This window comes from Leucoraja erinacea, unplaced genomic scaffold (assembly GCF_028641065.1).
Source record: "Leucoraja erinacea ecotype New England unplaced genomic scaffold, Leri_hhj_1 Leri_1190S, whole genome shotgun sequence".
In the NCBI taxonomy this organism is placed as follows: domain Eukaryota; kingdom Metazoa; phylum Chordata; class Chondrichthyes; order Rajiformes; family Rajidae; genus Leucoraja; species Leucoraja erinaceus.
In genome coordinates this window covers 26,101-42,438 of record NW_026575441.1, presented here as the reverse complement: position 1 = coordinate 42,438, position 16,338 = coordinate 26,101, and positions in this window count along the sequence as shown.

Below are 16,338 nucleotides of genomic sequence, written 5' to 3'. Positions count from 1 at the left end.
TGTCCCGCTGAGTTACTCCAGCATTTTGTCTTTTTTTCTATAATATTATAACCACTCAAATAATCTACCTGCTGCAGTTCCTAGCGACTCTCTCCTTGCAACCTTTCTTCTCCAATCCTGCCAATGCCGTAAACCTTTCTTGTGCCTCTCTAGTGAACTCCCATTAATCCTGTAGGGAGGCAACCAGAATCCACACAATGTTACATGTACGGCTGAGCTAACATTTTCCACAGTTCCAAGATGACTGTCCCACTACCTTCAAAGATCCATCAACAAGCTCTCCAAAGATAGACACAAAATGTGTGAGTAACTCAGCGGGAATGGCAGAATCTCTGGAGCATTAGATGCTGCCAGGTCCGCTGAATAACTCCAGCATTTTGTGTCTATCTTCAGTGTAAACCAGCATCTGCATTTCCTTCCTACACAACAAGTTTTCCAAGATCTTTCTGTTCCCCACCACGGTTCAGTATCCATTCAGCTATAATGTATTCCCTTGCCTTGTCTCCTTCGCCAAAGGATCAACAATTGTAAAATAATGTTTTTTTAAGATGACAAAGATACTGCTTTGCATTGATTTCAATGTCTGCAAGGAGGAGCACTGGCTATCCTGCACTTGTGTGTTTAGAAGGAGACGGCGTTGCTCCCACTTGTCCACCTGCTGCTCTTCGGTTCATCACAAGACAGCAGAGGGGAACCACTGACAGCACAGCTGGTGTATCACAAGGAATTCGAGGCCCTCTTCGCTGGCTTGGAGAAGAAGATCCTCTCAGATGCTTCACTTCATCGTGGTCCGGCAATGGAGCTGTCAGAGCAGGGATTATTAAGGTACAAGCATGCAAGCAGCCAGTGGCTCTAACTCTGGAACACACTATTGTATTTCAGAAAAGTAATTTATTCATCATACTAGACTAAGTGGGACCTGTTGGGTCCCATGTTCACACGGGAGGGCTGGTCCTCCAATGCAATATTCCACCTCTCCACCAATTCCAATGTTGGTGGCCAGTGGGGGAGCTGTCTGGAGCACTAGTATGGGTGTTGTGGGCTGCAGGGACTGATTTCCAGAGGGCTAGTATGGGCATTGTGGGCCGAATGGATTCTTGGGTTGGCAGTTCATTCACTCAAGCCTGGTGTGCTGGCAGCTCACTCACTCACGGCTGGTGGGCTGGCAGTTGACTCAAGGCTATTCCTTGAAATTCCATTTCAAGCAGAGTGCGGGCCACCAAATTCAAAAGTAGTTTCCTATGATTTCAAGCAGGGTGCAAGGCCACCAAATTCAAAAGTAGTTTCATACCCTTTCAAGCAGGGTGCAAAGCCATCAAGGTGACCTCGCCCTCCCCCATCTTGCAGAGATTGAGCAACGCCCACAGTTCCGGGTTTTATAATCCCTCCCCCTCCCACTGGAAGGGGCGTGGCCTTCATGGCAGTGATTGACAGGAGAGAGAATCTCAACATTTTCTAAACACAAATATCTATTATTTTTCATCGATGGGAAAAATTATCTTGTCCTGTGCAGCAGAGGGGGACTCTGAGTAAGTTGGCTAAAAATCACAACTATAAGTGGTAGCGTTGTTTCTAAAATCAATATGCAGTGCAAACTGGAAGTGGTCAAGATGAGAATTTTAATTATATAGATATACAGTTAATGAAATTGGGGCATGTCTTGCTCGATGTTCCATCAATTCAGCACTTCTGCTTGCAATGTGTCAATGAATGTGTCACATCCTTAAACAGTGCTCCCATGAAGTATCTGAGAGTCCCTCAGTGACTAGTGGTTGCCGGACCTTAGACCAAGGCCACTCCGCCACAGCCTCTGCGGTGACTGCACTGAGCTTCAGTGTGTCCCTCACATCACATACTCTCACATCCTGGAATGTGCCAGTTGGCAGCAATTCATTTACCCACATCTTATGCGGGAAGATCAATTTTTGGGCAGATCAAAGTGAGTCTTCCGCTGAGATAATGATCTTCCCGCAGCAGTTGACATTTATATTGTTGTGCGTCCCTGTGAACAGCTCATAGATCACTGGTGCACAACTGCTCAGGATGAACCATGACAAGAGCCCTTGCATTCTTCTTCTGATCTTCCTGTCAAACGCTCTGTGCATGAGGAGTGTTGTCCACACCACAACCATCTCAACGGCAGCGTGCAGTGGGGTGCTTTACTGACAGAGCCAGCAGGGTCTGACTGGGAGGGCTCCTCACACTATTGTTGGTGAGTTCCTCTGACTGATTGGGGATCCATCGAGTAATTTCTCCCACAGTGCCTGTAACTCGTTCTACCTTGATCACGTGGTCAAAGGTAGTTTTCTTCAGGAACCTTTCTGTAAAGTACAAGTAATAAGGCAATGTCAAACTGAATGGAACATTGCATAAGTCTACACCGGCCAACATGTCCCAGCTACACTAGTCCCACCTGCCTGCGTTTGCCCCATATCCCTCCAAACCTGTCCAATCCATGTCAATGTACTGTAATAATTATTGACCTGATCACATAATCCTGCCACCTTCTATGCAGTATACTTGGGCTCTCCATTGCTCACTTTTATTACACCTTTTTTTATTTTTTTTTATTTTTTAAAGGATAGAAAGATGTGAAATATATAGTGTGTGAAGAAAGAAAATTAGTAAATGAAGAAAGTTGAGAGAGGAAATAGAGAAAATAAAATAAAATAAAGAAAAGGAGATCATTATTTATAATCTTGACCAACCCTCATCCAGTCCTGAAACAGTTATTTTTTACAATTGTGTTGCACCATATGATTCCAAAAATAACGACAAATGGAGACCAACTCGTTATGAATTGGTCTGATTTATATCCATTAGGAGGAATTGCATTTCCTCAAGATGAGCGGTGTCCAAGATACTTGCAATCCACATTTTAAGCGTTGGTATTGATGTACCCTTCCAAAATGTAAGTATTAATTTTTTTGCTATTATTAAACCATAGTTAAGGAATAGATTTTGAGAAGTGTTCAATTTATTCCCATCTTCCATTACACCAGGGCTGGATTGGTGGATTATACACTGGAATCTGCTGGTAATTATAAAACAAAAGCCGGGGCCAAGTAAAACTCTGAATGTAACAGACTGAAAGGGTGTTGTGTGGGCTGGCACTTTAGCCATGTTTGACTTGCTCCTGTGGAATGGGGTGCTCTTTCACTCTGGGGAATATGTCCTGAATAGGCAAGTACAGATCTATATTCACAGTACAGGTTTCCCCAGAGCTGCTGAGGTTCACACAGCTGAATGTTAATTTAACTTGTAACTGCTCGATGTTGCGCCAGCCACAACTCATTTAAAGGCCGAGCCATCGGTGGGATGGCCTTGCCCTGGGGCACCATCGGCCATCTTCATTCTGTCCACTGCTCCACCATCCCTGCAAACACATTGGTTACTCTCTTGTGCACTCTCTCCGAAGCTTCATGCCTTTCTGAGGGCAAGGCAGCCAGGACAGGATGCACTACTCCAGCTGTGACCAAGCCTGGGTTTTACAAACAGTTCCCCCATCACTTCTTTGTTCTTGTACCCTGAGCCGTTATTTATAAAGTACAGGAGTTTTTAAACAACATCCTAAACTTTCTTCTTTCAGTAAACTAGGCACATATATCACCCACGTGTGTAAGAAGGAAGTGAAGGTCTGATGAAGGGTCTCGACCCGAAACATCACCCATTCCAGAGACACTGTTGTTTCTTCACTCCTTTTAGAATTGTGCCTCCAGTTTATTCTTTGTCTGTTTGGCAATCCACTGTGGTACCAATCTCACTCACCCAGAGCTGTCATTCAGGTATATAATCCTTATACTGCTGCTCCTTTCTGTCTTGAAAGCAGTGACCTTCGAATACTCTCCTAGAGACAGAAAGGTACAGGGATGCTATAGATGCTATAGATTCTTCAACTTCAAGATTTGCTGTTTGGGGCACCACAACTAGTGTGTGTCTTCTGCTTTCCCTAGGTTTATGTGAAACTTAATCTGTCTGCATAACTGTTCTTCCCAGTCAGAAGAATGCAAGGTATTGATATATATGTTGAAAAATATCATTGGCCCACCATGCGCGCTTGTTCAGTACCACAGTTGTGGGTTATGTAATAGAAACATGGAAATTATGAACAGGAGTAAGCAATGTGGCCCTTCAAGCCCACTCAACCCCTTAGTGTGATCATGGCTGATCACCCAAATTGAATCCCCAGTTGGGGGACTCCCCATACCTTTCTCCCCATACCTCTTGGTCCCTCTAGCTACAAGAACAATATTTAACTCATGAGTATATTCAACGATCTAATTTCAATTGCATTCCATGATGGAGAATTCCTCTGGTTCACCACTCTGGATGAAGAGATTTCTCCCCCTCTGAGTTCAACATGACCTCACCTTATCCTCGCACTGTGATCCTGGTCCTGAAACTCCCCAGCATCAGGAACATCTTACCTCCAATCTTTCCAGTCCTGTTGCAACTTCTAAATGTTGTAGGTTTCTATAAAATTATCATTCCTTCCAAATTCCAGTGAATATTGACCAGATTGTTCTTCATACGTCAGCCCTGCCGTCCCTACAGTTAATCTGCTGCACTTTTGATGTGTTCCCTCCAAAGCAAAAATATCCTTCCTTAAGGAAATGTGGGCTCCTTCCATCTGCTTTAACCAAACTCTGATGCTTTCTGTTCCCCATTCCTCTCACCTGGATGTAGATTGCCAGTGTGTTTGTCAAATCTTCAATTGAGTTCAGATTTTTTAAATCCACATGGAATCATCTAGCACAGAAACAGGCCCTTTGTGCCCAACACATCCACGTCAACCATCAAGTACCTGTACAACTAATCCCATTTGGCAGCATTTGCCTGTAGCTTACAGAGGTGCCTAAGTCCAGAGGGTTGAGGTTTTAAAGCAATGATAGATTTAGAGGAAATGGGAGAAAGTATATTTTGTGCTGCATTTGATCACACTGCCCGAGACAGAGGTCGCGCTGGTTCAGGTACTTGTCCTGATACTTTGTAAATGGTGTGAGAGTATCAGTCTTTGAGACAGTGTGTTAAAAATGTCTCAGTAACTCCTGTTCTCTGCATTAACTTAATAATTGTCACACCATGAACCAAAAGCAGCAATGGGCTCTGCTGGGAAATTGTAGCGCGTTTTCTCATTGTGCAGGGTTGAGGTAAATTGGCAGAAAACATTGAGGGTTGGAGACTGCTGATTCTTGCCATAGTAACCCCCACCCCAACAACCCATCCCTGCACAGTGGTAGAGTTTTTGCCTTACAGCGCTTGCAGCGCCAGAGACCCCGGCTCAATCCCAACTATGGGTGCTGTCTGTACGGGGTTTGTACGTTCTCCCCGTGACCTGCGTGAGTTTACTCCTAGATCTTCTGTTTCCTCCCACTCTCCAAAGATGTACAGGTTTATAGGTTAATTGGCTTGGTAAATGCAAAACAAAATAGTAAGATTAAACGAGAACTTACCAGTTTGAGGTTTGATCTGTATTGTATGAGGAGTTATGATGAGGGATTACGTGAAGAACCCCGCCAGGACGCATGCGTGTGATTCTTCAAAGCAGCGGTGTGGAATCACAGATAACTGTAATGACTAAACATAGTAAGATTAGAGAAGAGGCACCAGTTAAGTATATGATCAGGGTGGGAGCGGAGGGCACGTAATCCCTTATCGTAACTCCTCATAAAATACAGATCAAACTTCAAACTGGTAAGTTCTCGTTTAATCTTACTATTTTACTTCGGAGTCACGTGAGTGACTACGTGAAGATTTTAAAGCTCATCATGCCGTGGAAACGAGTCCATGCATCACGTCTGCCTTGACTGTGGGAGGAATTGTGTTAACATAATTTGGACATGAATTCGACATTGAAATCATATAAATGTTTAACACAAGTTTATATCCGCTTTTTATGGGTTTAAATTAATTTACAGAACTTAAACTGTTTCTGCAAACGTTCCAGGTTTCATTACTGGTTTATTACAAAATAATTGGAATGTTTTCCCCTCCAGACCATCCTGCTGCCTTGAGGATTTGGTCCATTGGTACATCCAACTGTATCGCTGCCGATGTAGCTGCAGCCCTGGTGGAAAGAGATTTTTTAAATTTAGTATCCACCCCAGCCTGTGTTAGCAACTGTTTCAGCCATCTTGAGATGGTGTGGACCGTCACTCTTAGTGTGGTTGCTAGTGGCTGACCAAAATGTGCCTTTTCATTGCCTCTTAGGATATTCGTTTTCTCCATGTATAAGGACAGATGTTTATTATACAAAGACGGTCATCTGTTGGGTATGACCTAATTGTATATTGAGGCCTGCTGATCCCTTTTCTGTTCTGCTTACTATCATATAAATATGAAACGTAATATTTTCTGTTGAGAAAGTCATGTTGTCCAGTCTAGTTTGCAGTGACTGTATCCTCTGTGCCATGACCAATATCATTAGCATGACTGTTTTAATGTCAGTCTGTGTAGGGACAGAACTGTTGCTGGAGACCAATTCCTGAGCAACTTCAGGATTATTCTCACATCCCATATTTGGGAGTATCTGGTTCCCCTCATAGGGTTTGTACCAGTGGGTGAGTCCCAACAGTGTAATGGTATGTCCCCTGCCATAGGTAAGTCGATAGGGCACTTCTGGCACAGTTGATGGCACTGTAACTGAGCCCCTCATTATAGTGGAGGCCTGCCAGATATTCCAGAACAGATGGGATGTTCATGTCTCTGATTCCATGTTTGATACCACTGGGAACCATGGTTGTGTAGGCCAATCGGGTACTACCAATACCAGATGCAGAGGCTAGTTGTATTTCCTTAATACCCAACTGATGAGGCAGGAAAGGAGGGAATGCGTAAATAAACAATTCCCCCCCCCCCCCCCCCCCAAATGCAGCAAAAATGCATCTGTCGCCGCTGCCCCAGGGTCTGGTTCCTGTGTAACTTCATAACTGGTGGTTAAGTCTGGATGCGAATAAATCGATATCTGGTGTTCCATATTTTGCTGTGATATCAGCAAATACTATTTTATTCAACATCCATTTGGTGTTTTCATTAAATTTGCGTGACCTGGTGTCTGCCACTGAATTTAATCTTCCTGGTAGGTAAGTGGCTGATATCCAAATATCCCTCTGGATAAACCATTGCCAATTTGTATAGCCAGATTGTCACATGCGTCAATTTGTTTCCACCCTGTGGTTAATGTATGCTACCACGGTGATATTGGTATTGGTGGCTCCGCACCCAAGTGTACTGGCATCAGTTTGTAGTACCATGGAAAGGTTACTGACAATGCTTGGACAGGAACAAGGCCAGATGTTATCTATCCACCATTTTAGTCTGATTGGTAGTTTCACAGATCTGTCAAAGTGACCTGCATAATTTAGAGTGCTTGTATTTTGCTCTCTGTATGTTTTGGTAATGTAGAGATCCAAATTGTGTGGCTGGAAAGGCAGCCATCATTATGCCAATTACTTTAGCTACCAATCTGATGGATGGTTTGCTGATGTCAGTGAGGTTATTGGAAGCCTCTATTAAATCTCTAGCCTTTCCCTTAGGCAGAGTCACCGACATGTGAACTGAGTCAATGGTGAAACCCCAGACAGTCCATAGTAGTGGAAGACGTTAGTTTAGATTTAACTGGATGAAAAATCAATCCCAGTTTTCCAAATAACTTTTTTTTTTGTAGCTGTTACAGTTTGTTTGGCCAATTCCAAAGTTTTGCCCATAATGAGTATGTCATCTAGATATGCCATGACCATGTGTATACGTTTCCGTAGAAACGCTAGGGCTGGTTTCAAATTTTTTTGTGAACAGCCTGGTCTGATGATAACCCATTTGGCAGCGCTTTATACTGTCAGAGTTGTCCCATCCAGTTGAATTTTAAGTAACATCTGTGGTCACCTCGTATAGGCACTGAATAGTAAGCATCTTTTAAATCGATGCTGGCCATTGAAGTAACCTTTGGGAATTAATTGTTAAGTAGTAACAAAGGTATCTATTTTGTCAGATCTATGATGATGCGATGACCATCATCTTTTTTGTTTTTGATAAATATATTGGACACGAATTCTAATGGTTCTCAATTACACCTTTTATGTGAAGCCGTTTCAGTTCAACTTGCGCTTTTGATTTCCCTTTATCAGAAAGCACGAACATTCGGTTCAGTATATGCTGAACTGGAGGGCTGTACTTGTGTATAAACTCTGTTGTATATCCCTGGATACTGCTTAATCATGCTCCATGCATTCAGAAAAGAGTGTAATCTCCGCCCACTCTCCATGCCCACTGTTTGTAGGGAACCAGACCCACCTACCTCCATAGTTACTAGTGGCAGGTTTACCTTTTGTAGGTTCTTCGCTGTTGTTGTAGCGCTGGGGTCTGGATTTACGGTTTGGTTGGTGTTGGGGGTCCCGCATCTTCCAAGAAGGCCGGCCTGGGCCATGGCCTAAAAGACTCATGTTTTGGGTACCGGTCCTTCGAGCTTTCACCAGTTCTGCTGGTGGGTGCGTGGAGGTGCTGTCTTTGGCTGTAGTGGGTTCCAGTAGGTTCTCTTGTTCCTGCACCCCCTGCACACTTGTCTTTTCTTCTGCGGACCACTCTTCCAGGTCAGCCCAGTACTGACCCGCAGTGCTCCCCTCTGATGGGGTAGAAAGATGAGCTGGCCTACAGGGAGGAGGTCCAGCACTTAGCAGCATGGTGCGCTGACAACAACCTGGCCCTTAACTCCAAGAAGACCAAGGAGCTCATTGTAGACTTCAGGAAGTCCAGAGGCGGCACGCACACCCCCATCCACATTAACGGGACGGAGGTGGAACGTGTTTCTAGCTTCAGGTTCCTGGGAGTCAACATCTCCGATGACCTCTCTTGGACCCACAATACCTCTACTCTGATCAAGAAGGCTCATCAGCGTCTCTTCTTCCTGAGGAGACTGAAGAAGGTCCATCTGTCTCCTCAGATCCTGGTGAACTTCTACCGCTGCACCATCGAGAGCATCCTTACCAACTGCATCACAGTATGGTATGGCAACTGCTCTGTCTCCGACCGGAAGGCACTGCAGAGGGTGGTGAAAATTGCCCAACGCATCACCGGTTCCACGCTCCCCTCCATTGAGTCTGTCCAAAGCAAGCGCTGTCTGCGGAGGGCGCTCAGCATCGCCAAGGACTGCTCTCACCCCAACCATGGACTGTTTACCCTCCTACCATCCGGGAGGCGCTACAGGTCTCTCCGTTCCCGAACCAGCAGGTCGAGGAACAGCTTCTTTCCGGCGGCTGTCACTCTACTAAACAACGTACCTCGGTGACTGCCAATCACCCCCCCCCCCCGGACACTTATTATTTATTTTTTACTCAAATCGTTTGCTATGTCGCTCTTCAAGGGAGATGCTAAATGCATTTCGTTGTCTCTGTACTGTACACTGACAATGACAATTAAAATTGAATCTGAATCTGAATCTGAATCTGAAACACTGTGCAGCCCTGAAAGAGGTACTGCTATGGGTTTATCATAGGCCCACAGTGATCCAACTCCATCTCCCGGAGTCTGTCACGTTGGAGCAAAGCTCCATACACCGCTTCTTCCCGCTCCAGCGCTCTCGGACGCTGGCCGCCTGCGGTTATTCAAAGTCGGACTCCTCTGAGTCCACGACCTTGTTTGTTATGTGTTTGTGTTGCATGGATCTGGCCGGTGCGGAGGCGACATCGGGCATAACTGATCCCACTACCGGTGATCCAAATGCCGCTGGCTGCTGCTGGCTGCCCGCTGCTCCACGGTCCTCCTTCTCCAGCTTTGTCCTTACTGTCCTTCCGTGGAGTGGATATGGCCGGTGTGGAGGACATCTGGCACAGCTGATCCCATCTAGCCCACCAGCTTTGTCGCAGCCCGTTGTTTCTGCACCTGCAATCAGCATGGAAATACAAAAAAGACCGCAGCTCTTACCTGCAGGTCCAAGTTAAAATCGTTCTGGCCGTTGCGGGACCAAAAGTCGGCACTACTCTTCCCATTACGGGAGACTAACGTGAGTTTAGTTGCTGCTGCCGGCTGCCTGTGATTCCGCTGTCTTCCCCAGCCAGCTTCACTAGCAGCACTTGTGGACACTCCTTTGTCCAGCTTCCCCTCCTGTACAGACCCAGCGCGGGGAAACATTGGTTTTGCTCCCTCTCCCGCCCGGCCCGGTGCGGGAGCGAGTCGGGAGCGAAAGTCGGGCACAGTTATTCCCATTACGGTAGATAAACGTGCCTTTGGTTGCAGCTGCCGGCTGCCCGCGAATCCGCGGTCCTCCCCAGCCAGCTTCACTAGCAGCATTTGTGGACACCACTTTGTCCAGCTTCCCCTCCTGTGGAATAAACCCAGCGCGGGGAAACATTAGTTTTTGCTTCCCTCTCCTGCCCGGCCGGGCCCGGTACGCGAGCGAGTCGGGAAGAAAGTCGAGCACAGCTGTTCCCATTACGGGGAGTTTAGCGTGCCTTTAGGATGCTCCTGCCGGCTGCCCGCAACTCCGCGGTTCTCCCCCGCCAGCTTTCCCGCAGCCTTCATGGATCCGGTCCATGTTTCCACCTAAAGGTGAGTGGAAAGGAACGCAGAGTCTTCTTACCTGCTTTTCCTGGTTTTCAAATTTTGCCGCTAGGTGAAACGTCGTTCCCCCTTGCTGTGACTTGTTGCAATGCGTGTAGCGATATGACGCGCATGCGTCCTGGCGGGGTTCTTCACGTATCACTTACGTGTCTCCGAAGTAAAATTGTCCTGAGTTTGGGTAGGATAGTGTTAATATTTCCTGTTTCCGCGCTGTATCTCTAAACTAAACTGAGAATCTTTCCTAATGTTTTTGTTCTTGTTTTCTCTTGCAGCCGGAGGTTCATCCTGGGAACTGTTGGCCATTTAAAGGCTCCCAAGGCTTTGTTGTCATCGAGCTTGCTGTCTGGATCAGGCCTACAGCCTTTACCCTAGAGCACATTCCAAGATCCATTTCTCCGCATGGATCAATTAGAAGTGCCCCTGAAGACTTCCCTGTTAATGTGAGTGAAATGTATAGAATATGAGTGAATGTTTGGGAACCATGGTGTTTGTGCGGAGCATGCTGATGAAAATGGAAAGACTTTCTTGGACATTGGATTCCATGTTCAGGGTCCCGAGTGGTCTCACAATCCACGTCAATAGCATTAACAAGTTCTGTTAAAAATGAGCAAATTCCATTTCACAATCCAGAACAATAATCCCTCAAATAGAAGGGGTTTAACGGTTGGCGTTGGGGTTTATCGGCTGGCGTTTGGGTTTAACGGCTGGCTTTGGGGTTTAGAGGTTGGCGTTGGGCTTTAGCTACTGGCGTTGGGCTTTAGCTACTGGCCTTGGGGTTTAGCTACTGGCGTTGTGCTTTAGCTACAGGCGTTGGGGTTTAGTGGCTGGCGTTGGGGTTTAGTGGCTGGCGTTGGGGTTTAGCTGCTGGCGTTGGGGTTTAGCTACTGGCGTTGGGGTTTAGCTACTGGTGTTGGGGTTTAGCTACTGGCGGGTTCTGGGGTTTAGCTGGCGTTGTGGTTTAGCGGCTGGCGTTGGGGTTTAGCGGCTGGCGTTGGGGTTTAGCGGCTGGTGTTGGGGTTTAGCGGCTGGTGTTGGGGTTTAGCTACTGGCGTTGGGGTTTAGCTACTGGCGTTGGGGTTTAGCTACTGGCGTTGGGGTTTAGCTGCTGGCGTTGGGGTTTAGCAACTGGCGTTGGGGTTTAGCTACTGGCGTTGGGGTTTAGCTACTGGCGTTGGGGTTTAGCTACTGGCGTTGGTGTTTAGCTACTGGCGTTGGGGTTTAGCTACTGGCGTTGGGGTTTAGCTACTGGCGTTGGGGTTTAGCTACTGGTGTTGGGGTTTAGCTACTGGCGTTGGGGTTTAACGACTGGCGTTGGGGTTTAGCGACTGGCGTTGGGGTTTAGCTACTGGCGTTGGGGTTTAGCTACTGGCGTTGGGGTTTAGCTACTGGCGTTGGGGTTTAGCTACTGGCGTTGGGGTTTAGCTACTGGCGTTGGGGTTTAGCTACTGGCGTTGGGGTTGCGGCTGGCGTTGGGTTTAGCGGCTGGCGTTGGGGTTTAACTACTGGCGTTGGGGTTTAGCTACTGGCATTGGGGTTTAGCTACTGGCGTTGGGGTTTAGCTACTGGCGTTGGGGTTTAGCTACTGGCGTTGGGGTTTAGCTACTGGCGTTGGGGTTTAGCTACTGGCGTTGGGGTTTAGCTACTGGCGTTGGGGTTTAGCTACTGGCGTTGGGGTTTAGCTACTGGCGTTGGGGTTTAGCTACTGGCGTTGGGGTTTAGCTACTGGCGTTGGGGTTTAGCTACTGGCGTTGGGGTTTAGCTACTGGCGTTGGGGTTTAGCTACTGGCGTTGGGGTTTAGCGGCTGGCGTTGGGGTTTAGCGGCTGGCGTGGGGTTTAGCTACTGGCGTTGGGGTTTAGCTACTGGCGTTGGTGTTTAGCTACTGGCGTTGGTGTTTAGCTACTGGCGTTGGTGTTTAGCTACTGGCGTTGGGGTTTAGCTACTGGCGTTGGGGTTTAGCTGGCGTTGGGGTTTAGCTACTGGCGTTGGGGTTTAGCGGCTGGCGTTGGGGTTTAGCTGGCGTTGGTTTAGCTACTGGCGTTGGGGTTTAGCGGCTGGCGTTGGGGTTTAGCGGCTGGCTTTGGGGTTTAGAGGTTGGCGTTGGGCTTTAGCTACTGGCGTTGGGGTTTAGCTACTGGCGTTGGGCTTTAGCTACTGGCGTTGGGGTTTAGCTACTGGCGTTGGGGTTTAGCTACTGGCGTTGGGGTTTAGCTACTGGCGTTGGGGTTTAGCTGCTGGCGTTGGGGTTTAGCGGCTGGCGTTGGGGTTTAGCGGCTGGCGTTGGGGTTTAGCGGCTGGCGTTGGGGTTTAGCTACTGGCGTTGGGGTTTAGCTGCTGGCGTTGGGGTTTAGCTACTTGTTGGGGTTTAGCTACTGGCGTTGGGGTTTAGCTACTGGCGTTGGGGTTTAGCTACTGGCGTTGGGGTTTAGCTACTGGTGTTGGGGTTTAGTTACTGGCGTTGGGGTTTAGCTACTGGCGTTGGGGTTTAGCTACTGGCGTTGGGGTTTAGCTACTGGCGTTGGGGTTTAGCTACTGGTGTTGGGGTTTAGCTACTGGCGTTGGGGTTTAGCTACTGGCGTTGGGGTTTAGCTACTGGCGTTGGGGTTTAGCTACTGGCGTTGGGGTTTAGCTACTGGCGTTGGGGTTTAGCTACTGGCGTTGGGTTTAGCTAGCTGGCGTTGGGGTTTAGCTACTGGCGTTGGGTTTAGCGGCTGGCGTTGGGGTTTAGCGGCTGGCGTTGAGGTTTAGCTACTGGCGTTGGGGTTTAGCTACTGGCGTTGGGGTTTAGCTACTGGCGTTGGGGTTTAGCTACTGGCGTTGGGGTTTAGCTACTGGCGTTGGGGTTTAGCTACTGGCGTTGGGGTTTAGCTACTGGCGTTGGGGTTTAGCTACTGGCGTTGGGGTTTAGCTACTGGCGTTGGGGTTTAGCGGCTGGCGTTGGGGTTTAGCTACTGGCGTTGGGGTTTAGCTACTGGCGTTTGGCTGGCGTTGGGGTTTAGAGGTACTGGCGTTGGGCTTTAGCTACTGGCGTTGGGGTTTAGCTACTGGCGTTGGGGTTTAGCTACTGGCGTTGGGGTTTAGCTACTGGCGTTGGGGTTTAGCGGCTGGCTTTGGGGTTTAGAGGTTACTGGCGTTGCGTTGGGGTTTAGCTACTGCTGTTGGGCTTAAGATACTGGCGTTAGGGTTTAGTTACTGGCGTTGGGGTTTAGCTACTGCTGTTGGGCTTTAGCTACTGGCGTTGGGGTTTAGCTACTGGCGTTGGGGTTTAGCTACTGGCGGGGTTTAGCTACTGGCGTTGGGGTTTAGCTACTGGCGTTGCCGTTTAGCGGTTGACGTTGGGGTTTCGCGGCTGGTGTTGGGTCTCAGCGGTTGCCGTTGGGGTTTAGGGGCTGTTGAGGTATAGAGGCTGCCATTGTGGTTAGGCGGCTGGCGTTGGGGGTTCACAGTGAACGTTGGGGATTAGCGGCTGGCGTTGGGGTTTAGCGATTGCCGTTGGGGTTTCGCAGTATGCATTGCGGTTTAGCAGCTGGCGTTGGGGTTTAGCGGCACGAATGAAGGGCCCTGCACAGCAGCAGCAGTGGCACCCACAGCTGCTTCACCTCCTTCTCCTGCTCTCGCACCCCGCCCACCCTGATAGCGGCCGCTGCTTTCAAAACAAACCCTCCCGCACGCTGAGGCCGGAAGGAGGGAAGGAGTGGGAGGCCATCTTCCGCCGTCTGAAGCAGCTGCACGACAGACCCTTTGGCAATAGGATCTTTGAGCTGCAATGCTCGGCCCCGCACCTTGCTGTTGACTGGCGGAGGAGGGGAGGTGGTGGCGAGGAGATCACAACCACCTCCCCCTTTGGCGGCAGCACTTGGCGGTGGACTGAGATGGCTAAGGCAGCCGGGCGATGTTGTCCGATGAGTGCTGACCTTCCTTCCTCCCCACCTCACCCCCCCTCTCTCTCTCTAGTACATCCCCTTCACCGCCCTTATCCTGAGACCCCCTACTCTCCATCCTGCACTGATCCCCATTCCCGCCTCAATGACATCGCCTGTGCTCCCCTCCCCATCTACACACCCCCCCTCCCCATCTATTCACCCTGCGCTGATCACTCTATCCACCTCACATTAATTTTCCTGCCACCCCACTATCCATCCTACACTGGTCCCTCTATTCATCCTGTACTCACCCCCCTTCGCATCCATCCTGTACTGCACCACCCATTCATCCTGCACTGCTCCCACATTCATCCTGTACTGAGCCCCCCATTCATCCTGTACTGATCCACCCCATTCATCCTGTACTGATCCCCACATTCATCCTGTACTGAATCCCCATTCATCCTGTACTGATCCCCCATTCATCCTGTACTGATCCCCATTCATCCTGTAGTGAGCTCCCCATTCATCCTGTACTGAACCACCCATTCATCCTGTACTGAACCCCCATTCATCCTGTACTGACCACCCATTCATCCTGTACTGATCCCCCATTCATCCTGTACTGATCCCCCCCATTCATCCTGTACTGAACCCCCCATTCATCCTGTACTGAACCCCCCATTCATCCCGTACTGAACCCCCATTCAACACCAATGACATCCCCCGTGCTCTCCTCTCACAATTTTACGTACTCCAAACAACACATATTAATTTACCCGCCTCAACCCATCCAGTCCGCACCGATTGCTTTCTCAACCTGGTCAAGAAAACTTGATTCAAACACTTGTCTCAACTTAACACTTCTTTATTACAGCGCTGCGACAATTCTCGGAACCCTCCAGCACAAAGTTAACAGCTCTGGGAGAGGTCCAGTGAACGTGACTCCGATACAAAATTGAGACATTATATAGGTATTAGACAATTATGGTACAGAAGGTGTGGCAAACTATTAACCACTCATTATGGTTTACAATACATTTGCTTATTTGCATTAACCAATCAACTAAGTCCTTCCAGTGATTTACAACAGGTGTAGTAACATGACTCTCCCTTTCCTGGCCTCTTCACAACCCTTGTTTGCCTTGCTGTTTTTTTTACCCTCTTTGTTCAAAATCATTTTATTTCAACAAAGTAAAAGCACAGAAAAATAGAATCTATTGTCAGAGACCATCTGTCAACATATAAAAGACGCATAATACAGCAATCACACAATACATACACACTAAACACATGCTCTCACTTTTGGAAAAGAAAGTTATTTCTGAAACTACAGATCTAAACAAAGTCTAATATTTACAATCCTAATTAAAACACAATACACTTCACAAATAATTTCCCTACAACTACATAGTCAAAATACAGTTACCTATTATATTTTGTATTGTATTGTATATTGTATTGTATCCCCCTCCCATTCCGTATCCGACCTCTCTGCCCTGGGTCTCCTCCATGGCCAGAGCGAGCAACACCGGAAATTGGAGGAACAGCACCTCATATTCCGCTGAGGGAGTCTGCATCCTGGGGGCATGAACATTGAATTCTACCAATTTTGTTAGCCCTTGTTGTCTCCTCCCCTTCCTCAGCCCTCGGGCTGTCTCCTCCCATCCCTCAGCCTTCGGGCTCCTCCACCTCCTTTTTCCTTTCTTCTCCCCCCCCCCCCCCACCTGAAGAAGGGTTTCGGCCTGAAACGTTGCCTACTTCGCTCCATAGATGCTGCTGCACCCGCTGAGTTTCCCCAGCATTTTTGTGTACCTTCAATTTTCCAGCATCTGCAGTTCCTTCTTAAATACCTATTGTATGACTCACACCTGGTGTAAAGGTGTAAGCATCTTTAATTGTCATTCCAGTATCAGAAATGCAGT